Here is a 24,645-nt window from a genome sequence, read left to right on the forward strand (position 1 = left end):
ATTTACATGAATTTTGTAAATTTATTATCTTTCTATGCGTTTCTATGTAAATATTTAGCATTTTCCCCCTAGGTCCCGAATACTTTTCCGTATTAAATGCTTGAAAAATCCTATTTGAGATTTGCCGGAATTCGCTAATCCAATCAATCCAATATAAAATAAAGAACAACGAATACTGAAATTTTTCGAATCTTATCATCACATCTAATTTTAAGTAGGGTAAAATATAGCTTTTTATCTTATTTCCCGTCCGTAAATAAATATTTTTTTTTCTTTTTCCATACAAGATTTTGAAAAAGTAAAAATAATTCACTTTGATAAGAAAATTATTTTGAGCTTTTTAGTGGAATGTTTTCACCTGTCATAAGACGAGTTTAAACAATCCCATTGAATTCCACCACTTAATTGTATCCTGACAGATACGTATTTCGACCTCAACAGTAAGGCCGTCTTCAGTGTCTTGTACTTGACTCGACTTGAAGAAAATGATCGCAGCTTACACTATTTATACTATGCGTAGGTATAATAATTTATCTAGGTACTTATCTTACTACGGTGCTTATTTCTACTCGCTTGATGCGCTTAATGCTTAGGTATAAACTTGAAGAGCCAGGAGCTACCATTTCCTTGATCTTTATTCAACAACCGCGTTTGTACCTGTCGGTAGATTTCAAGCTCTCAGCAACATCAAGTTTCCACGGAGAAGAGACATTTCTTAAAATTTTAATGTTTGATGTCGTAATTGAATGATTTTCCTGATATACATGTTCAGCTACCTTAGACCTAAACTCATAATTTAATCCCTTATCAGTTTCCCTCTTAGCCTTACTTACTTCTGCAATATGTTCTTTGAACCTTACATCTAACGATCTTTTTGTTTGACCTACATATACTTTATCACACTGTGAACAATTAATTTGATAAACCCCGGCCTTATTTAATATTTCTACTCTATCCTTTGTGGAGCCCAACAGTGTCTTCAGTTGATTGCTTCTGCTGGAGAATACTAAATCGATGCCGAATTTCCTCAGTCGATGGCGTAGCTGTTGGGTGATGTGTCGATCATAGGGGACCGATACCCTCTTCAGCGGTTCATCGATCGGTGTTAGTGTTGTCAGTTCGTTTTTCCGTAGGTTCCTCTGCTTCTTGTTGATGATTGCTTGTATTGTTCTTTCCTTGTATCCATTGATCCTCGCTGTTTCCAAGATGTGTTGTAGCTCCTTCGTTTTTCCTTTTTCGCTCAGGGGAATCGTCTGCATCCTGTGGATCATGTGATGAAAAGCTGCCATTTTGTGCTGATACGAATGATTTGATGTGTATGGGATGACTCTCATGGTGTTGGTGGGCTTCCTGTAGATTTCGAAGTCTAATGTTGCATTTGTTCCCTTGATAACCAGTAGATCCAAGAAAGGTAATTTACCTTCCTTTTCCTCCTCGTGGGTGAATTTGATGTCTTGGTAACACAGGGTTCGTCATTTTAACGCGGGCTTCTCCGATGATCGTCTTGCATTCATTTATCGTATTATCCGTAAGTCGGGGGTTAGGGGGGGTTAGGGTATGCGACAACCCAGAAAGCGGATCTAGAGCAGATAATCGTGGATACTGAGACAGCGATTTCACGAAATGTTGATCAACGGGACCAGAATAGTGTGAGAAACATCGTAGCAGACGCCATCAAAGCAGGACATCATGGGACATCGAACAAAGACGAGAGGAGGATTTTAAAGGAGTTAAAGGAGAAACCAGTTTACTACATGAAGGCGGACAAAGGAAACGCAGTGGTGATAATGGACAAAGAGGACTACGATGAACAGATGACGACAAAAATCAACGAAGGACCATACAGGCATTTGAGAGTGGACCCACTACCCGGACTAATCCGACTTACGGATAAAACGATAAAGGAATGCAAGACGATCATCGGAGAAGCCCGCGTTAAAATGACGAACCCTGTGTTACCAAGGATCAAAGGACTACCAAAGATACATAAGCCAGGTACAGAGATGCGAGAAATAGTTTCATCAGTGGGATCCCCTACAAAACTTGGCCAAGTGGTTAGTCAAGGAGTTCCAGAGTATGCCGAAGCCGTTCCCCAGCAGATCAGTTGTAAACACCCAGGAGTTCACCAAGAGGATATTGGAATCAGGAAACATCGGAGAAGAGGACATCATGGTATCATTCGACGTAGCGGCATTGTTCCCAAGCGTTCCAGTGAAGGATGCTCTGAACCTTTTGGAGGATTGGCTACTAGGACAACGGACGGATACAACATGGCGAGGAAAGGTAAAGATGTATCTCAAGCTTGCAAGATTATGCATGAATGAGAACTACTTTACATTCCGTGGAAGCTTCTACAAACAAACGAAGGGTGCACCTATGGAAATCCGCTATCACCGTTTTTGTGCGAATTATTCATGGCGAATTTGGAGGACAACCTAGAGGAACAAGGAGTACTACCCGAGAAGTGGTGGAGATACGTGGACGACATTTTCAGCATCATCAACCGGAAAGATCTACCCAGGATTTTGGAAGCGATAAACAACGTGCATAAAGACATCAAATTCACCCACGAGGAGGAAAAGGAAGGTAAATTACCTTTCTTGGATCTACTGGTTATCAAGGGAACAAATGCAACATTAGACTTCGAAATCTACAGGAAGCCCACCAACACCATGAGAGTCATCCCATACACATCAAATCATTCGTATCAGCACAAAATGGCAGCTTTTCATCACATGATCCACAGGATGCAGTCGATTCCCCTGAGCGAAAAAGGAAAAACGAAGGAGCTACAACACATCTTGGAAACAGCGAGGATCAATGGATACAAGGAAAGAACAATACAAGCAATCATCAACAAGAAGCAGAGGAACCTACGGAAAAACGAACTGACAACACTAACACCGATCGATGAACCGCTGAAGAGGGTATCGGTCCCCTATGATCGACACATCACCCAACAGCTACGCCATCGACTGAGGAAATTCGGCATCGATTTAGTATTCTCCAGCAGAAGCAATCAACTGAAGACACTGTTGGGCTCCACAAAGGATAGAGTAGAAATATTAAATAAGGCCGGGGTTTATCAAATTAATTGTTCACAGTGTGATAAAGTATATGTAGGTCAAGCAAAAAGATCGTTAGATGTAAGGTTCAAAGAACATATTGCAGAAGTAAGTAAGGCTAAGAGGGAAACTGATAAGGGATTAAATTATGAGTTTAGGTCTAAGGTAGCTGAACATGTATATCAGGAAAATCATTCAATTACGACATCAAACATTAAAATTTTAAGAAATGTCTCTTCTCCGTGGAAACTTGATGTTGCTGAGAGCTTGGAAATCTACCGACAGGTACAAACGCGGTTGTTGAATAAAGATCAAGGAAATGGTAGCTCCTGGCTCTTCAAGTTTATACCTAAGCATTAAGCGCATCAAGCGAGTAGAAATAAGCACCGTAGTAAGATAAGTACCTAGATAAATTATTATACCTACGCATAGTATAAATAGTGTAAGCTGCGATCATTTTCTTCAAGTCGAGTCAAGTACAAGACACTGAAGACGGCCTTACTGTTGAGGTCGAAATACGTATCTGTCAGGATACAATTAAGTGGTGGAATTCAATGGGATTGTTTAAACTCGTCTTATGACAGGTGAATAATTCACCCCAGGGGGGTCGTGGGTTGTTCAGTGGTGGGTCGCGAAAGACAAATCTTAATTCATAATTTTGTTACTATCTTGTCCCACAAATCTAATCCATATTTTAAATTAGGATCTAAGGTATGATTAGATGATTAAAGAACAACAAACCTGACGAAATCAACGTCCTTTTTTTGTTATATGATATTCGGGCAAGTAGAAAGAAGTCCTATACAATACAAATCTAAGCCCCTAATTCAATCCAAAACCAATCCTAATCCAATTCGAATCCAATCTAAATCAAATCCAAATCAATTTAAAATCCAATGCAAATCTAATTCAAATCCAATCCAAATCTAATTCAAATCAAATCCTAATCAAATCGAAATTCAATTCAAATCCAATATGAATAAATTTCAAATCCAACCCAAATTAAATTCAAATCCAATCCACATCCAATTAAAAAAAAATTGACGAAACTCAATCCAAAACCAATCCTAATCCAATCTAAATCAAATCCAAATCAATTTAAAATCCAATCCAAATCTAATTCAAATCAAATCGAAATTCAATTCAAATCCAATATGAATAAATTTCAAATCCAAATCCAACCCAAATTAAATTCAAATCCAATCCACATCCAATTAAAAAAAAATTGACGAAATTTGGACAAATACAATGATGGGGTAAAAAGCAATTTATTATGATTTGTCAAATCTAACGCGAACTCATTTTTATCTAATTTCACAAAATCAATACATTTGGTACCTGGTGGGTCGCAAGCAATATGTGATTCTGCTAGGTGGGTCGCATATCCAAAAGTTTGGGAACCTCTGGTTTAGATTATGAACGAATGGTGAACTGCGGCATTTCGAGTAAGAGTAAATGACGGTATAGACGTTTTCTTACCTGAACTATCTGGAAGCAATGCAGGTAGTGTGGCTGCGTAGGGGTTCAACAGCGTGAACTCGGGCCAACTCGAAAGTCACGATTAGGACCGACAGTCAAGACAGACTTGTGGACACATTGTCCATATAAAAGGACGACTGTTACATGTTCTAGGGTAGCTATTTAATGACAATGCGACTGTTACTATGTGGTTACAAAATACGTTAAACTTACAATAATAATTCGCGGGCGATAATGATCTATACATATTTGAAAAAACTAAAATGCCTCAATACCCCTTGTGTAAACGAGCGAGAATGCAAAAAATAAATTACTATGGACATACTAAGTAACCAATCGGAAATTGACGCGTCGCGAGATATTGTATGATATGCGGATCAATAGATAAACATCCATCTTATAATGTTGAAATTCGATAGTCCAGTTAAGCCAGTGCTAAAGAGAGGAGGGATAAACTTTGAAACACAATGAAAGCTTAAAAATAAAGATTGTTAAAGGATTTAGAAGCTAATTATTGTAAATGGCTGGTGAATTATAAATGGCGGTGTTTAATTAACTTGAGTACTTTTAAAATCTAACATTATATAAAATAAAATAATAAATTAATAAAACAGTTATTGGAGATTTTAACGCTATGAAGGTATTTGGTTGGTTCAAACGCTATTCCCGATCCGAATAACGACCTGTTCATTGCGTGAACGGTATAATCTCTAGCTATTGGACTGTAAAGTTGACTACTCGATTCCGATCGGTCTGACTTTTCTCATTACTCAGTTATCGTCAGACGGGTTGTAGATTTTGGACTTGATTCTCGACGGAAACGTCGCGGTGAAAATCATAAATGTACATTCCTGTGAAGGCGAGTTTTTCCAGTGATTAATATTGTACAAAATCGTACCGTTCCGAATCAATAGGTTTTTAATTTGAATTATTTCTTCATTTTCATTTGATTTGATTGACCGTTGTGAATTAGAAATGAACCACCTTTGAGTCTCATCGGGCATTTAAAGCATGTCTTCGTGGCAACCTCGCTGTATGGCATTGTTTCTGTTGTAAACTTCCGCACACATTTCAGAAACGTGTATAGTACCTGGAAAGACGAAGAGGCAGAATGTACTAAGTCCCATGAAACCGCCCAAGAACGAAATTTTGTTCATCACGATGCTGCTCAAGTGGTCAGATCTGCTTAGGGCTTCGCATATATTTTTCCAGTGTTTTATAAAAAGCCTTATCGCTGTCTCTGTCCGGTTATATATTTGATAAACTTGACCAAATTTTGAGCGACGTGCTCGTCGTGTTCAGTACGCTATACTGCGGGTCCTGAAAAATTTAAACCATGAGGAGCATTCTTTGTAGTTACTTAAATTTATTTCTTTCGATTGCTTACCTGTTTGATGACATTTCGCCACATAGAAATACTGATGTCAATAAATACAAAACTTTTTTTTCCGCCTACTTTTTCAATTATGTTCATCAATTGTCAAATTTACTTTGGTAATTTGATCAAATTTTCCTTGACCTTTTTCCTTGAGAACTGCGTACTAGGCTTTATGAAAATTTGCCTCAAGGAATCGGTATGAATTTCAGTATGTTGCCTTATGAATGACGATTTTCATTTGAAAAAAGTGCGGCAGACTAGGTTCGAACCATGAACGTCGGGGTTGGGAGGCCGGTATGTAGACCACACGTCCATCGACGCTTGAATACTCGGGAAGGTAACTGCGTATAAGAAGCATTGTTGGTGGAATAATCAATCGAAGATTCATAAGGCGCCAGTTGTGAATTTCGATAGTCCAGTTCGCTGAGTGAAGATAAACGGGCGCGAGTCGTTTGGTAGTGCAGTATCATCACTTGACACTTTACCGGTCGCTACTAAACATGCTACGATAACAGTTACTGACAGGTGACCAAATTTAGTGCGGTGATAGTGCAGCTATTTTTTTTAATTGTCATACGTCAAACCGAAATACAGCAACCAAATTGACAGCAAAAAAAAAAAGGACCGATACGAAAAAGAGTGACTAACTAAAATGACAGCGCTTCGAAGGTGCGCCCAATAAAGAGTACAGGAGAAGGGAGATGTAGTGATCGGGAATGAATTTATATCGAATTATTGGTAATACCGATCAAGAATATTTACAAAACCAATAAAAGAATAATTTAGACATTTGGTTAATAATTCACAATTAAAAAAAAGAAAAAATTGAAGTATGACCACTGTGTAAACGGCAACTGCGATGTTATTCATGCAGTTTGAAATATGATATCATCCCATAATACTCAGCCAGTACTCGAACCACTATAATAAATTATAGCTATTATAGCGCATTTGAATCTTTTGAATATATGAATTTAAAAAAAATGAAATTCGATCGAAGTAGGCACGTGACATGACAAAAAAAGACTAGTGAAGTAATAGGATTTCATTCAGTATTCTAATCTTGAAACGGAAGCACGTTTTAATCAGATTTGCAAATTTCGACAAATTGAAAAAAAAAAAGGGAACTTATTTAGCCGAAAATGGATGGACGAAAACACCACAATCAGGTTCACAATGGTCGAACTAATATCACTCGTTCTGGCTCGTACTAGCTATTATGGAAATATTCACCTATAGTTCTAGTCCTTTACCGTACTAAAACAATCTAGATTTAAGTATTTATGTAATATTTAGACTATGAAATTTACCTTCGCATGTAGGATTAAGATGTAAACAAATTGTAGGTTATTATTAGTTCACTAGATTGTAGGGAATACTGCAAATTTTCTGTTATTAGAATAGCATAGTTTCATAGATATTTTAGCACAATTTACCAATTAGGTTCTCACTAATAATTGGGTTGAGTTCACTTTAGAAACGCTTTTAGTATTCAATATTTAGGAACTAACTTAATTTAGCAAATAAACGTGGGAATGGTCACTAGTTGTTCTTTCTCTTCTGGGTACAATCGGTCTGCCCGTGACGTTTCTCTCCAACGTACGTGGGGAGCAGGTTGTGTACCTTACCTGTGTATAGAAGTGTTGGATGGGAAGGTGCGCAGGTACGGCAGGGCCGTACTCAACAAACGCAGAAAAGTGCGAGCTTTCGAATAGAACCAATAGATTGAAAATCGGTTTGCTCCATTTTGAAATATACGCATATGAAAAAAACATGTTTTTCATACAAAAACTCGAATAACTTTTTTGTTATAAGAGATAGATCCATGGTTCTTTAACAAAAATGTGCGTCTTCAAAAGTGCTCGGAACAAAGTTTATGCGAGAAATGAATGTATAAAAAGTTATGTGAAGAATACCGATTTTTAGGGACCGCCCTAACGTATTTATTAAAAAGCTCATAACTTGTGAACTATAAGTGATAGAAAAATGGTTTCTTCGGCAAAGTTGCTCAAAATTAGTTGCTCTACAACTTTGTGGAACATTGCCCAAGTAACCATGAAGCTATATATGCATGTAAAAAACACAGCCCTAAAAGTTGACTTAAAGTGGAAAAGGGCAATTATAAGACCGAATTAATGGTTCATTACTTTGGCATGTTGAAATAAAGCACCAGTAATGCATCGCTGCATTCGTACTGCTGATTTAGAGTATCGTTGTCTGACAGTTGATAAATAAATGCAACAACACATCGTTAAAACAGATCTAATGCAATTAGCATTTAGCATGCCGATTTGTGATTGATATATGTGCAATATTGTAATGCTTGGTGTTACTTGGGTGCACAAGTCTTTACCAAAAAAATAAAAAGTTGATATTATTGCGCAGATTCCGCCTTATTAGACCCCTGCGCGAAAATTATTTGCGTGAATATTTTTCCCGTGTCACACACACAAATGAATTGACACTGTTTATTGTTTATTTGAGTAAACAAAAACATGTGTGTTCGATAAATAACAACAACAAAAACAATTACGAAGATAGTTTGAATGTATTGGTGTGCACGCTAAAAATTCGAAGCAAAACGAAGTTGCGCCAGAGTCTAAAAATTGATGCAACGGGCAATATGAACTTCTGAAATATAGGTACCACCCTGATTTCAGTACATGGAAAAAAATCGTCAAAAAATATGATTTTTTTTCCCAAAGACACTATATCTAAAACTAATAGTTTTGGCGCAAACATTTTTGTCTCGCCAGATTTGACTCTGGGACCATTGTGCATTGGCTGGTGGGCTGCTTGATGATTCCTTTGGCGGGGGCGACAGCATGAAGTAGGATCAAGAGTTGGACAAAATCTCCGTCCGTTTCAGCAAAAAAATTTAACGCTTGCCGCGGTCCGTTTCCAGCGTAGCATCATAATCCGGTTCTTTTGAGTGCGACGAGGTAGTGTCGGATTTCGACTCGTTCTGAAAACACAAGAGTAACATTATATTTCACATTTAAATATCGTTAATGGCATCAAACTTACGAAATTTTCAACGTTGCAACGGGCTCGTCCTCTTAGTTTACGTTGTTATCGCACAAAATGCCTGATTATGCCTGAAGACCGGTCGGCAAAAGGGCGACTTAATTTCTCGTGTTGGTCTTTGATGCAACTTGGTAAACAAACATCATAAATTTCTGACTTGACAGATCGTCATGGGCTGCCAGTAAATTTGTTTAGTTGTTGTCGTGGTTGCCAGAAAGAATAAAAATGGTAACTTTGTATATTTTACAAATTTTGTTTTGATTGTTCTAACTGTGTAAACAACAATTTTACACTGGGAAAAAAGCATTCAGATCAAACATTTTGCATTCAATTCAAACATTATAGCACTCAAAAATACCAATTTTTCCTTACTCTTGAAATGAAATGTAGAAAATGTAGAAATCCCAACTTTTTTTTGCTCTGTGTACTTGGGTGCCAAATCCAATATTCTATAGAGATAAAATTTTATGCGTGATTTTCATAAATAGCGTCAAAACTAAAGGCCAGTATCGACTTGAAAAGTAGAGAGGTTACGGAATTTTGTTCAATATTACCAAGAGGAATTTTGACAACTGATCTGCATGGAACAAATTGTCACCTTTACTTACGGAATAATCGAGCAGAATATTTTTTCCGAAAGTAAAGTGACAGCTCAATACTTTGCGTGGGAACCTTACAAATGCCAATTTTGTTTTTGTTCTTTTCATGTGGATACTGCTGTAAGAATTTTGTTTCGATTCTTTACTTTTCCGATTCAGTGAACGGAATTTAACATGTGATTGAGATAGAAAAAGAAATTTCTTTTGAACACGATACCAACCTTAACAGTGGATAATTTTTCTGATTTAACCGCGAAGTGGACGAAGGACTTCGCTTGACCATGCCTTTAAAGATTCATAAGATGTCCAAATCTCTCACATAATCTTATTTGGATAAAAAACACCGATAACAGCTAAAACATAAATAAACTATCAATCGATTTTTCATCAAATGTTGGATTTTTGGCATTGATAAAAAATATGTATAGAACATTGTTTGATACTGACCGCACACAAAGCGAACGTGACTGGATGATCGTCCCTTGTTACCAATTCTAAATCTCATCACCCGAAATCCCATGTCCGGGTGTTTCCTTCTTTTTACTACTAACAATGTTGTCTCAGAAAAGAACACGTACTTCCCACCTGGGGCCTGTAGCATAATCGAAATTTTACTAATAATATTAGAAGAGTAGCTTGTAACTTGTATTTTTCTGTTGCATAATGAATCTACAAGTATGAATTTACAAGACTAATATTATAAGTAAACCGCACTAATAATATTAGTAGAATTTACAAGTAACTGTTGCATAAAGAAAATACAAGTAGAAATTATTAGCGTTGGCTTGTAGTTTCTTTTACAAGTATGAATGGTGCTGTAATTTAATTTACAAGTAGCTTTTATTTTATTATTTTAGCCGTGCAAAGTAATTATGTATCGTTTTATTGTTTTTAACGACTTAACAGAAAGAAACTATTAGTCTAGTTGCTTCAAATTATCATATAATGAAATACTGTGCAATAAGAATAAATTTCTCGTTCCGATATAACACTGAGAATTATGAAACAAAACTACTCAAAAGTGGGTTGTTTTAGCTCAAATCCGTACTTTGGACCAAAAACCCAATTTTGAGTGAAATGAGTTTCCTAACACAGTAGTTTAACTTAATCCACTCAAAAGATATTAACCAAAGCTGAGTTTAGTTTACCCAATGTTGACTTTATTCATCTCAAAATTGAGAATATATACTGAAATTTATATTATTGTTTTATTGTATAATAATACTAAACAATCTCATTTAAGACCATGCATATTGCTTTATGTTTAACGACAATCATGGGAAACAAAAGAAAAACTGCCTAAATTCTGAGTAGAATTTATTACGATATTTTCATCAGTTAGTAGTTTGAACTAAAAAAAATCGTCCAAATTTCATAATCGAATTAGAAGCAAAACCTAAACCCGCGTAAGTCTCACAATACACGTAAATTAAACCCTCTTCAAAACCCACAACAAACAAGTCTAGCGGGATTCGATTTGTCATGGAGCATACGTTCGCGTAACTTACAAATCGCCTTAATTAAAACTTAAGTCAATCGCAAAGACCACGTAAAAACGACTCCAGTGTGCATTACATTCCCGCATAATTACAAACTGTACATGGATGTTTTCCCGTGCGGTCGACAACAGTATCCTTTACTGTTGACAACTGTAAATGAACAATCTCATATAAAGTTTTAACAGTTTGTGGTACGGTTATTTGACAAATAATAATATGTTGAATGGGTTGTTAAGTTATGTCACCATAAAAAATCGTCTGTTTTCGCGTGCAAAATTTTCGCTCAACAGTATGATAAAATGTTGACATATAATGCAGGAAATAAAGAACATTGAGACAACATGTTATATGTTGACATTTAGTGATGATGTCGAGCAGTTATGATTGAATCGATCGAAAAGTATTCAGTATAACCGCAACGTAAACTGTGAAGCTATATCTTACATCGTAATAATGATTCTGACCATATAACATGTTGTTTTTATTATGCGGGTTGGCTTCGTTAAAAATGCCAATACCACGAAGCCGGCTTAAACCACGGAATCAATAAATTTACAGAGAGTGTTACGTGCATACCTATCGCAGTCAAAATATATATTCTATCCACAAATTTGCAAACAAACGTAAACAAATCGTTTACCTCCGTATTGACAGTGAACTGTCGGATGAATTTCGACAGGTAAATGAACCTGACGGACTTGTAATTTCAACCTTACTAATAATACAAGTACTAATATTATTAGTTGGCGAAACATGATTATGCAACGCAAATTACAAGTACTTGTAATTTGTTGACTTGTAACTTGTAACTTGTAATGATATGGAAATGCTAATATCATCTTCCAAACTTGGACGTACATGTTCATGATAGCATTAGAGGCGAAAGTATAGAATTGATAGTTCCGTTAGGATACGGCAGGCATGAAGAATGTTTTTATAGAAGTCGATTTGAAAGCGAGCGGAGGGCAATATTTGTGATGGCACATATCGCACGACCTTCCTTCTGCCAAGCTCCCGTCATACGGGAGCTTGGCGAAGATGATATTAGCGATCATTGTAAATCGTTTAACTTCACGTAGAAGTAACACACACGAAAATCATTAATTTATTGTAGCTAATATTATTAGTCGGATTATGCTACAGGGCCCTGAACTGCAATTCTAAGCTCGCTTGCCCGGCTTATTGGCCTGTATCAAGCGGAAAGTCCCGTTAGGAAATATTGTGCTTCAAGTTGAAAACCGAAGTGAGCTCTCGCGACGATTGAGTTTTTCCTTATTTCCTGATGTCGCAACTGCATCGCGACTAGTGCGCATCTATGCCACCGCCGTGCGCCATGATGCGCACTGGTCGCGACGTAGTTGCGACAAAAGGAAACGGGAGAAAACTCAATTGTCGCGAGAGCTCACTTCGGTTTTCAACTGGAAGTACAATATACGCCAGCAGCGAGCAACAAGCGTAAAAAAGAAGAAGCCCTTCTCGAACGCGTTGATGATGATGACGCTTTGGCTGACAAAGAAGCGGGATACAAGACACTAGCTGGGGCCTGTAGCATAATCGAAATTTTACTAATAATATTAGTAGAGTAGCTTGTAACTCGTATTTTTCTGTTGCATAATGAATCTACAAGTATGAATTTACAAGACTAATATTACAAGTAAACCGCACTAATAATATTAGTGGAATTTACAAGTAACTGTTGCATAAAGAAAATACAAGTAGAAATTATTAACGTTGACTTGTAGTTTCTTTTACAAGAATGAATGTTGCTGTAATTTAATTTACAAGTAGCTTTTATTTTATTATTTTAGTTGTGCAAAGTAATTATGCATAGTTTAATTGTTTTTAACGACTTAACAGAGAAAGAAACTATTATTCTAGTTGCTTCAAATTACCATATAATGAAATATTTACTTGATACTTGATGGGCTACAGCTCTTCGATGAACCTACGCCGAATGGAGTATCCTTCTCCACTGGACTCGATCCTGGGCCAATCGCTTCCAGTCGCCCTGAACATTGAGCGCCCTCAGGTCCTCTTCAACTGCAAAAAGCCATCGTGTACGCGGCCTTCCACGAAGCCTGCGGCCTCTTCCAGGTTCTCTACTAAATATTATCTTCGCTTGACGTTCTTCCGGCATACGAACAACGTGACCAGCCCACCGTAGTCTGCCGTGTTGTATAAGCTTAATAATATCCAGCCCTTTATATACCTGGTACAATTCGTGATTCATGCGACGCCGCCAGATACCGTTCTCCTGTTTACCGCCGAGTATTGTCCGCAGCACCTTACGCTCAAACACTCCGAGAGCTCTTCGATCAGCCTCCTTTAACGTCCATGTTTCATGGCCGTATAAAGCCACCGGAAGAATCAGAGTAGTATACAGCGCGAGTTTTGTTTTCGTTTGCAGAAATTTTTCACCATCCAGCACTATTTCGCTACCACCACCACTAATGAACCCACGTTGATTGCCAGCGACCATGTACTTCGTTTTGCTGGTATTGATCGTGAGTCCAATCCTCGCTGTCTCCCTCTTAAAAGGCGCAAAAGCCTCTTCCACGGCACGGCGATCAATTCCGATAATATCGATATCGTCCGCAAATCCCAGGAGCATATGCGATTTTGTGATAATGGTACCGCTTCTTTGCACACCAGCTCTCCTAATCGCTCCCTCGAGCGCTATATTGAACAGTAGGTTCGAGAGTGCATCACCCTGCTTCAATCCATCTAAGGTAACAAATGACGTCGATATTTCATCCGCAACCCTTACACTTGATTTCGATCCGTCCAACGTTATACGAATCAGCCGTATCAGTTTCGCCGGAAAACCATGTTCAAGCATAATTTGCCATAATTCATTCCGTTTCACTGAATCGTACGCCGCCTTGAAATCAATAAACAGATGATGTGTCTGCAAGTTGTACTCCCGGAATTTATCAAGGATTTGTCTCAGGGTAAACATTTAATCCGTTGTTGATCGGCCCTCACGAAAACCTGCTTGGTATTCGCCGACGAAGGACTCTTCAAGCGGTCTCAATCTGTTGAACAGAATACGGGACATAATTTTGTACGCCGAATTAAGGAGGGTTATTCCTCGGTAATTGGCGCACTCCAGTCTGTGCCCTTTCTTAAAGAGAGGGCAAATGAGGCCGTCTAACCAGCTAACCAGCTAACCAGCATAATGAAATACTGTGCACTAAAAATAATTTTCTCGTTCCCATATAACACTGAGAATTACGAAAATTGTCAAATGACTTTGGATATAGTAGAAGTAATTTAAGTGCTGACATCAAGTATTCAAATGATGGAGCGCTAAAGATCATTAGCAAGATTAGCAATTATGCAGTACACAGAAACCCAAAACTACTCAAAAGTGGATTGTTTTAGCTCAAATCCGTACTTTAGACCAATAACCCAATTTTGAGTTTCCTAAGGGCATCTTTAGTAGAGTTACAAATCGTATGGGAGTTAGGAAATGAAATTGAAACTGTAAAAATGCCATCTTCAGCGTTATAGTTTTAAAAATTCGAACAGTTTCGTCGGGAAATTTATAACTGGAATACTGCTCAGTTGTATTTTTGCACGAATTTGCAACAGAATTTACTCGAGTTTTATTTCGTTCAAGACAATAGAAGATGACGTCATCAGCTACAAAAAATACTATTTCATCGACATCATAACAGTTTGACATTTGAATTGGCCTCGGAAGATTATTTTTTCGTTTTCCAGTATAAACATGTGCAGCTGATAACTGTTACTGAAGATGCAATTCTTGTTATATGACAGTTATAAAATGTGAATCTCGTGAAATAAATATAACTATAACTGTAACATTACTAAAGATGCCCTTAGGGCACTTTACTTAATCCACTTAAAACATATTAACCAAAGCAGAGTTTAGTTTACCCAAAGTTGACTTTATTTATCTCAAAATTGAGAATATATTCATTTACTTAAATTTGTATTATTGTATTATTATACTAAACAATCTCGTTTAAGACCATGCATATTGCTTAATGTTTAACAACAATCATGGAAAAGAAAGGAAAAACGGAAAAAACTACCTAAATTCTGAGTAGAATTTATTACGATATTTTCATCAGTTAGTATGTTGAACTCTCGGTTGAACTAAAAAAGAAATTGTCCAAATTTCATAATCGAATCCAGCTTTCCACGCTCGGTAATGGCGGCTTGTCGGAGTGTAAAAATCAATCGGTCACTGTACTTTTTTGACACTAGCTGGAGGAAAGCTCACTGGCGTTCCTGGATGAGGGGAAGGGAAAAAAGGCCTTTTCGCCGGTGAGTTTTCCTCCAGCTAGTGTCAAAAAGTACAGTGACCGATTGATTTTTACACTCCGACAAGCCGCCATTACCGAGCGTGGAAAGCTGGATTAGAAGCAAAATTTAAACCCGCATAAGTCTTACAATACACGTAAATTAAACCCTCTTCAAAAACCCACAACAAACAAGTCTAGCGGGATTCGATTTATCATGGAGGATACGTTCGCGTAACTTACAAATCGCCTTAATTAAAACTTAAGTCAATCCCAAAGACCTCGTAAAAACGACTCCAGTGTGCATTACATTGGCTTGGTTAAAAATGCCAATTCCACGAAGCCGGCTTAAACCGTGGAATCAATAAATTTACAGAGAGTGTTCCGTGCACACCTATCGCAGTCAAAATATATTATATTCTATTCACAAATTTGCAAACAAACGTAAACAAATCGTTTACTTCCGCATTGACAGTGAACTTTCGGATGAATTTTGACAGGTAAATGAACCTGACAGACTTGTAATTTCAACCTTACTAGTGCTAATATTATTAGTTGGCAAAACAATATTATGCGACGCAAATTACAAGGACTTGTAATTTGTTGACTTGTAACTTGTAACTTGTAGCCAATATTATTAGTCTGATTATGCTACAGGGCCCTGATTGGCCCACCAATTGGGAAACAGAGAAGATTCAAAATAAGGTATAAAAGAAAAGTGCATTCGCTCGCAGAGCATTCAGTCTTTTTTATACCATCACTAGAAATTCGCGGTTATTTAAAAGATCGTTTTCTTACTTTTTGCACTTAGCCGAAGCAAACAGCCTTTTTCAAGGCTCTAAGAGTTGAAAATAATGTTCTCCTTCAGTCGCTATCGCACGGATTAGAAGGCTCTTCTGTGGAAGGGCTGAGATACAGTCTACATCCCCTGCTGAACCAACTTGAGGTTTATTTCAGGCAATCCTTCAGTGGGAAGGTTGCCACTGTCGAGGCTAATATTTCGTGACCGGACAGATACTTCCTGAATTTTTTTTGTTGATGATTCTTATTCGAGGTAGATTTGATTTCTGTGTCGGTTTGGTGAGAAGATTCTGCCATAGAATGGTATGCAACCACCGACGAACCGACGTGTCACCCCATAGAAAATAATTCAAATTTGCTGCCCACGACACCATGTTGAAAAATCATCGAACACTACCACCACCCCCATAATGGCTCGCGAAGTTTTCATAGCTCAGCCACCAACCTACGTGTATTAACATTGCAGCGGAGTTGTGTCTTAGCTCATTTGACAGGAGCGATCGCCGGCAAAGCGAATGACCGTAAAAAGTTTGAGACAATCAGCGAGCGCCAGTGACACGTCGGTTCGTCGGTGATGCAACGCCGATTATTTATCCAAAATAGTTGATGTGAGAAATTTGGACATATTATGTATCTTAAAGGCATGGTCTAGTCAAGTCCTGCGTCCACTTAGCGGTTGTATCACAGACATTACCCACTGTTCGTTTTTTACAGTTGATTGGTTTCAAAAAATGAATCTATAGAACAGCTGCATGGAAAATGATTTTTTTAGATTCATATTCTAACTGACAGCCCCGAACAATTTAAATCACTGCTGATTTTATGTTAAATCAATGTTGTACACAGGCTTGTAAAATGTCATCTGCAAGTCATTTGACTACAGTCGTGATTCGCTGGTTGGAATTTTAATACTTGGGTCACTTTTCAGTTGGGCCTCTACTGGTTGGGTCATGGCCCAACTAAAAAGCAATCTTAAGTCAAAATTCAATGTAAACACAGAAAACGAGTTTGGGCGTCACTGAACATAATTTGTGATGTTCAAGTCGAATTACACGTGTTCAAACTTCTGAACAAGTTCTGGAAAAATTATTCAAACACACTTAAAATAAATCGCCGACTTCGGTAAAATTTTACCGAAATCTCAACAGCTGAACTGTTCGGTAAATTATTTTACTGATTTTCGGTGATTTTGACAGTTGAGCAATGGAAAAAAATACAAAAAATCTGTAAATTAATTTACAGAACAGTTCAGCGGTTGAGATTTCGGTAAAATTTACCGAATACTGTAAAATGAGCTAAGTGTGAACGAATGCAAATGACATTTTACAACACTGGTTGTACATATTCTAAATTAGTATGTTTTGGTTACGTTGTAAATTATTTGATAGTTTGCAAAAAGAGACTATCACTGTATAGAGACTCCCATTCCCACCTCAATTAGAGATCTTGAGCTACAAAGATTTTGCGAGTCAGTCAGTCAGAGTGAATTTGATGCTGTTGCGTTAATACTGTCAGGCCGCCACCAAACCGGACCGCGCGATTGAGCACTCGCGCTGCGACGCGAGTCGCGACAATTTGAAATATTTCATTAGTAGTGCGCATCATGCACGCATGGATGTACTATCATGCGCACTAATCAGAAATGAGTTGCGACGTCTGATAACTGTAGATATTTCATTTTATTGAAAACAAATTTTCGATTTTCTACTATACACGGAATATTTATTTTAGTAATAATCATTCGTTCTACTAGGGACCTGTGCTAGCAAAAAACATTTCATACTCCTGATATACATGTGAAATTCATTGAGGAGAGAGACATTAGTCGCTAGGACGAATATGTTTCGTGACAAAACTAATTGTTGATTTTAATAGCCTGACACTGCTGCAGCATTCCAGAACGCAAATGTATTGCTTAGTTATAACATAGATGTTCGCTGTTTGTCCGGATTATCTAGTAAAGTCTTCACATTCAATAGGTACGTACTTCTTATAGCATGAAACGATTATCGATTATCTGTTCTTGCTTGAAAAGCTGTGACCTTATGGTGATGAAATGTGATAATTCTAGTGGAAAGTTTATGGCACGTGAACTATATAGGCAGTGATGAGAAGCAACAGGAGATTTCTCGCAGAAAAATCAGAATACTCCGAGGGCTCTGACCTGAGCTGGCTGGAGCTCAGACAAAACATTTTACAGGCTCTGGGCGAAATCAAATCGTGCCCGTCTCTTTTACGGCTGCCACTGGCCTGCATAGTTAGTATAGTGATGACGTCAGCAGGTGTGCGAAAAATGGCAAAAACATTTGTGTTTGGTTTTTCATTATCTCCACAGTGGTTGATTATTGGTTGGGTAAATTCAAGAATTGGTTTTTATTTCCTCGCTGCACATTCCGCGATTTCTTATTAAGATAGCACATTTTCTGTAGAAGCATACATTAAGCACTGATAAAGATGACTATGTTGGAATGAAAGCCATTCTCATGACTCGTCCATGTTTGACCTTAGACAAGATTTATTATATGTAGGTAAAGTGCCTTGTGCTGACCGAGGTGAAAGGAATATTAGAATGTAATGATGTTTTTTTTTGTTTTCTGGACATAATTCGACATTCTAGAAAATACCATACATCCTTTGTACAAGTTTGTTTTCGGAATCACCAATATATTGGTTATCACACAATGTAAATGAAATGCTTTTGATAAACAAAGGACATTTTGGCTATGTAAGCCGTTTTTTTCACCAATCGTTTCCTTTCTCGTTCTAAATCACGGCATACCGTATACCGTGATCCTAAATATGCTTAATGGAAGATAATACAATTTAGCCCCATCCAATAAGAGGTTTAGCTTTGCTGCTTCTCTGCGATAGTTTTTGTTCAGAGTAATAAATGCGACAATGAAGAATCTGTAATTATATTCAATTCCAAAATCAATTTCATAATTATCTTTGAAAGTAACAGTCCTATTTTAAAAAAAACAATCGAGTTAAATTATGCTATGCTAAGAGAAGAAGTTTCTCCCTGACTTTTTGTATTCATTCACAAACATGTTGGATTTTACGTTGACCTTTTATAGGTACAATGCAGCGTATTTCAGAACGTGATTGCAATACTATTTGTTTTATAGTGAGTAACAATAAAGCCCTGACGGCAATGGAATGGAACTATGACTATAACGGCATGTCAAATCCTGCCTTTTCCGTCTCCATTCCGTTCTATTGCGTTCAAGGAATAATTCAAGACAAAATTTTCAAAACGACTTATCTGCTTTTGTAAACAAAACTTCAAACGACGATTTGACGAATCTGATAGCTCTCCCACGCAAACCAACACCATCAATAGGTAGCGGAATCCTTCACCAGATTCGTCAAATCGTCGTTTGAAGTTTTGTTTACAAAAGCAGATAAGTCGTTTTGAAAATTTTGTCTTGAATTGTAAAACGACTTATTGAAGTGTTGAATTATGATCAAAGTCATAACGTGGTCTTCCAGCTTATTCGACGAATCATGAATAATAGTAATAATAAATAATAAAATAATGAAAATCGAAACCATTTTTAATTTGAAATAGGATTAAAATCTAGAATAAAAGAATAAATGAGGCTACTTTTTTGTACCTATTTATTCGAGGGCAAAACCAACAATAGAAACATTATTTAAATCCACACCATAACAGACGATCACAATTGTAGCTTTGATGCTCTTGTCTTGACGCAATTGTACCTTTGATGCTTTGACGCTCAACTCTAAAGAGATGGTTTACAAATTCCAATTTTTTTAAAGTTCTGAAAAAACGGCAAAATACGTCGCTTAGATAGTAACAATATAGGTACACCCAATAACATTTAGAATAATCGAAGTAAAAATCTGAGCTTGCTATCAAGTCTTTCACGACTGCAACGCGAGCCAGAACAATAGTCTCGAGTATTTGTATTTTAGTTTGAGTTGAACAATACGTTAGCCTCTAGTACAAAACTTTTAGTCAGGTCAGGGAAGGCACAAAAACAAGGTTTTATTTTTAGACAATACTAAATAAATACTATGTGTTTAAGTTATATATCTCTAACTAACTATCTATCTCATGATACTAAAATCACAGACAAACAGACATAATACTCGTCAAATTTCCATCGTTCACTGATTTACTGGTCAATTCAAATAATCATTAGTTGGCCAATCGATCACTCGTGGCGCGCGCATCGTTTTGCTCGAGTTTGACGTTTGCTCACTACTGCCATCTGGTTCGTGATTTGCCCAACTAACTGAAATCAACAGATGTCGTTAGTGTTTGAACGACGATGAATTTTATGAGTAAAAGTTCAATGTGTTATGTCTGTTTGTCTTTGCTAAAAGGTGGTCTTTAAGGAGTGCTTAGAAGACCTAGCGCTGATGTAGTGTGCCTTGGGACGATTTAACATCGGGACCGTTCTTGTTGTCCTTTCTACAATTCTTGGAGAATGTAATCTGGGAGTACATCGTAGTAACAATTTATCATGAAACAACATATCCTGTATGTCAAAATCAAGCGGGTTTGAACGTTTGTGCAGTGTAAGATGTTTTAAATTCAGTGAGGAATTGGCGGGACTGAGCAACTTTTGAAGATCAGGGTCGGATATTTTAGTAATATATTGGCGATGGAGATTTAATTTCGTTTACTTTCTTGCCGCAGATGTGTTTGATGTCTGTAGTAAATTATGAGACAAATTGCTAGGCTCTTTCCTCGTAAGGCAGTCGACCTGAAGAATTTTAAGTCATTGCATGCGTTAGGGTTTGGAGATTTTAATCGGTAAAGATCATGGATTGGCGGCCTTCTAACATATGTCTGAAGTACCTGACAGCCATTTTCATCCATGTCAGCTTTCGTCCAAATGTTGAACAGTTGCGCTGGCCCGATGTTAATTTTTTCGAATAAAAACCCAATGTCAGGTTCCGTTGCAAAACTGCTGCGGTTAGCATTTCCTTTTAATCAATAACTCACGAACAGTTGGACCAATTTCCAAGATTTCCCTACTAATTGATTCGTCTTGGAATCAGCTGTATTTATACGTATGGAAAGATAGAACATTTTGCTGGAAAAGTTGAACAAATGTAAAAATAGTACGTTTTATGAATTCTGAAGAAAACCACCAGGCTCAAACTAAATTGATCTAGTGGACGACGTTGCAATTAACTAAATGATTGACAGTTTGGTCGCGAGAAAAAAGACAACCCGAGCAAGATCGGGCAAGTTCGACAAGTATTGTATTACATATTAATACATCATTTCGATTTTGAATTTTATTTTGTGATATTGCACTTTCTACACAGTATCTGAAAGTCCTACCCCGTATTAAACCGTTTTAAATTAAATTGCCCTTAGAATTTTTGAGAAGAGTTAAAAACATTTCTGTGCTTTTTTTTTTCAAATATCATCCTTCGACATCTTCTTCATGTAACCTTTATTCGTCAATTGTGATATACATATGCTCCATTTGAAGTAACTTTGTCAAGTTTTTGAAGTAACTTTGTCAACCGTTTTTATACGATTATACTATTGTCGGCGTAGCGCCAAAGAAGAATTCGAGAGTAGGGACTTCCGAACTGAACTTTCTTCCGAAGCTTCATCTGTCAATCTAATTGATGCATTGTTCAGCGCATCTTATGGCGAATCCAGCGCACTACTTCCGAAGTTGAGTAATTTGCCTGTATCTCGAAAAAAATGCATCTTCGCTAGAAAAAGTCTACTAACTTTATTCCGGATAGACGATATGTAGAGTAATCTGGTTCTGATGAATCGTACTACCGCAAATCGTTGATTTCTCAAACAGATTGTCAAGGAACACCGAAGCAAATATCCGAACGATTCCAAAACAAATCGTCGAACAACTTCGGAGGAATTCCGAAGCAAATCAACGAGAGATTCTGAAGCGATTTCTCCATGGATTATGAAGGGTATTCTCCACAGATTCCCAAGGGTATTCTTCAACGATAACGAAAGGAATCCAGTTCTTCTGCAGTCAATTCGATCTGTCAAAATAATACACGCCGAAGCTACACGGGCGTGCGCACATCGTACAACACACGCCAGTGTATTTGCTGTGCGTGCGCCCGCGTGTGGTCGGCGTGCACCGTTTTGTCAGATTGAAGTGACATCTCGAAAACTCTAAATATATGTACATCTATTAGTTGCACTTACTAAATGCAATTTTATTGTTGAAAATTGTGAAAAAGATAAGAGCAGATTTTTTTGCCAACTGTTGAGGACATCTCTGTTCTTCTGGTTTCCGGTTGGAATACTTCGATGATTCTGAAAAGAATTATTTGGAGATTTCAATGAGAATTCCTTTCGAACTCTGACGGGACTTCCTCCCTGGGTTTGATGAGAATCCTTATTATCATGTGGAGATTATCATGCTGCTAGGCAAGCGGAAGTCTGATAAAATGTCACTGCAGTCCGTGATGATTGACTACATTGTATTTGACTGCGGGCGAGGTACCACGATTGCCTTGATTGATATTTTGGTTGCTCTCCGTTGTTGTTCATATCAAGCTTATTTTAATGCTTTCAAATCAATTAGATTTTTCCTATTCATAATTAACACCAAGTGCAATTTCCTGCCACACAGGAATCTTTCTCAGAAATGAAAACCAAGCGCATTTGTCTTCCACTAATTTGATTGTGCCTTGCAACAAAATTGACAACTTACGTGATCATTTTTCAAGGCTTCCACAGATCTGAACAATGTAAACGCAGTACAAATAACACGTGCCATCAAAACATTTACCGCTACAAACCACTACGTGGCTGTGAAATTTTCAAAATTATCATGTTTTTCTTAGGCGACTATCTATCTGGGTATGGATTTTTTTTATACGCGGTACAACATTATGATAGGGTGAACCTGAGAGATACCCTTTTTATTTTCACACTTTTTTAGTAATTCATTATACTATATGTTGAAAATTGATATCACTGCAAACTAACTTTTAAAATCCTAGGGGGGGCTATTTTTTTCTAGGGAGGGCTAAGCCCCCCTAGCACCCCCTTATTTACGCCAATGGGTAAGGTGGCTCAAAAAACACGTTTTCAATTTTCTTATTGGGCCGCTCTTAAGGTGTTTTTCCAAATGTCCTCTATTTGTGAATGTTCCCAAGATGTTCCGCAGATGAACCACACAAAGGTTCGGGACCTATGAATTGTCGAGATAATCCAAGTTATGCCAGTTGTTCGTTGCCTTCAATGCCACAATGACCAGGAAACCAATAAAGGTTCATTTTATTACGACAACTCAAGGTTTGGAGTGACTGAAGACAATCTCAAACGAGTTTAGATGGACACGTTGCTGATTTCAAAGCATTCAATGCTGCTTGACTATTAGACATTATGCAAATATTTGAATGTCTTTATTATCGGCGTAAGCATAAATTAGAGCATTTTAGAATAGCTTGAACTTCGGCTTGGAAAACATGAAAATCTAACTATTTATCCCTGGGCCAGTCACGCCTGCTTCAACTTGATTATTCAGCTTTGAACCATCGGTGTAAACTATGTACGGTGTAAAAATTGATGCTGAGCGAAAATTTGGTCAACAACTTGTCCCTTCATGTCGTTTAAGATTAATTACATCGTAGTATCGATACAAATTGTATCCTTTCCTCATCCAGTCATTATTGTTTGTGATCTGTGAGTTGATAGTTATTTTGTTTAAAATTCTAAGATGTCCTTTTGCGTCTCCTCCGAGGAGGTTTAAAAATCTTCTTTCATTTAAATAAATTGTTCCAACACGTATAGTGTATAGCGCTTTGTATGGCGTGTTTTTTTATTACACCAGTTATAAGAAGAGTAGCTAATCTTTGAAGTTTTTCCAATTTCTTCTGCACCACCCTTACTTTCGTATTTGGCCACCTTGCATTTTGGTTGCTTGATGTATGCATCGCTTATCTCCATTCACGAGGGACAGGAATTTTCAAAGATCCTTACCGATGCTACGCAGATATCGTCGATGAAGATGACAACGAAATCAATATCGCCGAAAAGCCTGTGCATAAACCTTTCAAATGTTTGGCCTGCATTACACAGACCAAACTGCATCTTAGTAAAGAATGGGCCAAATGGAGTTATAACGGCCGTTTTAGGTATGGGGCCCTCCTTAGCCGTGCGGTAAGACGCGCGGCTACAAAGCAAGACCATGCTGAGGGTGGCTGGGTTCGATTCCCGGTGTCGGTCTTAGGCAATTTTCGGATTGGAAATTGTCTCGACTTCCCTGGGCATAAAAGTATCATCGTGTTAGCCTCACGATATACGAATGCAAAATGGTATAACCTGGCTTAGAAACCTCGCAGTTAATAACTGTGGAAGTGCTTAATGAACACTAAGCTGCGAGGCGGCTCTGTCCCAGTGTGGGGATGTAATGCCTATAAGAAGAAGAAGAAGAAGGTATGTCTTTCACTTCCACAGGTATCTGGTGATTCGTACGTGCAAGATTTATAGTGCTGAAGATTGACTTACCTACACGTCCCGTTTATCAGATCATGTAGGCAGGGTGT

The 24,645-nt window shown here is 37.6% G+C and overlaps 1 protein-coding gene and 1 long non-coding RNA gene across 4 annotated transcripts in view; one reads left to right on the top strand and one right to left on the bottom strand.

Moving 5' to 3' along the window:
• Positions 1 to 5,766: 5,766 nt before the first annotated feature.
• Positions 5,767 to 9,118, bottom strand: LOC134215922 (uncharacterized). 2 transcript variants are annotated; one of them, XR_009980364.1, is made up of 3 exons: positions 8,950 to 9,118; positions 5,932 to 8,887; positions 5,767 to 5,864 (listed from the first exon to the last, which is right to left on the bottom strand). It is a non-coding gene; the product is annotated as an uncharacterized LOC134215922 (long non-coding RNA). The 2 variants fall into 2 exon arrangements; XR_009980365.1 differs by having other exon boundaries at positions 5,810 to 7,300; positions 7,359 to 8,887.
• Positions 9,119 to 17,840: 8,722 nt separating this feature from the next.
• Positions 17,841 to 24,645, top strand: part of LOC134211701 (calcium/calmodulin-dependent protein kinase type 1) — a 38,111-nt gene continuing 31,306 nt past the window's right edge. For both annotated transcript variants that reach the window (XR_009979070.1, XM_062688842.1), the window contains exon 1: positions 17,841 to 18,098. The gene's annotated coding sequence lies outside the window, so the exon portion shown is untranslated. The remainder of the gene's footprint in view (positions 18,099 to 24,645) is intronic.

This window comes from Armigeres subalbatus, chromosome 2, assembly GCF_024139115.2.
Source record: "Armigeres subalbatus isolate Guangzhou_Male chromosome 2, GZ_Asu_2, whole genome shotgun sequence".
Lineage (NCBI taxonomy): Eukaryota > Metazoa > Arthropoda > Insecta > Diptera > Culicidae > Armigeres > Armigeres subalbatus.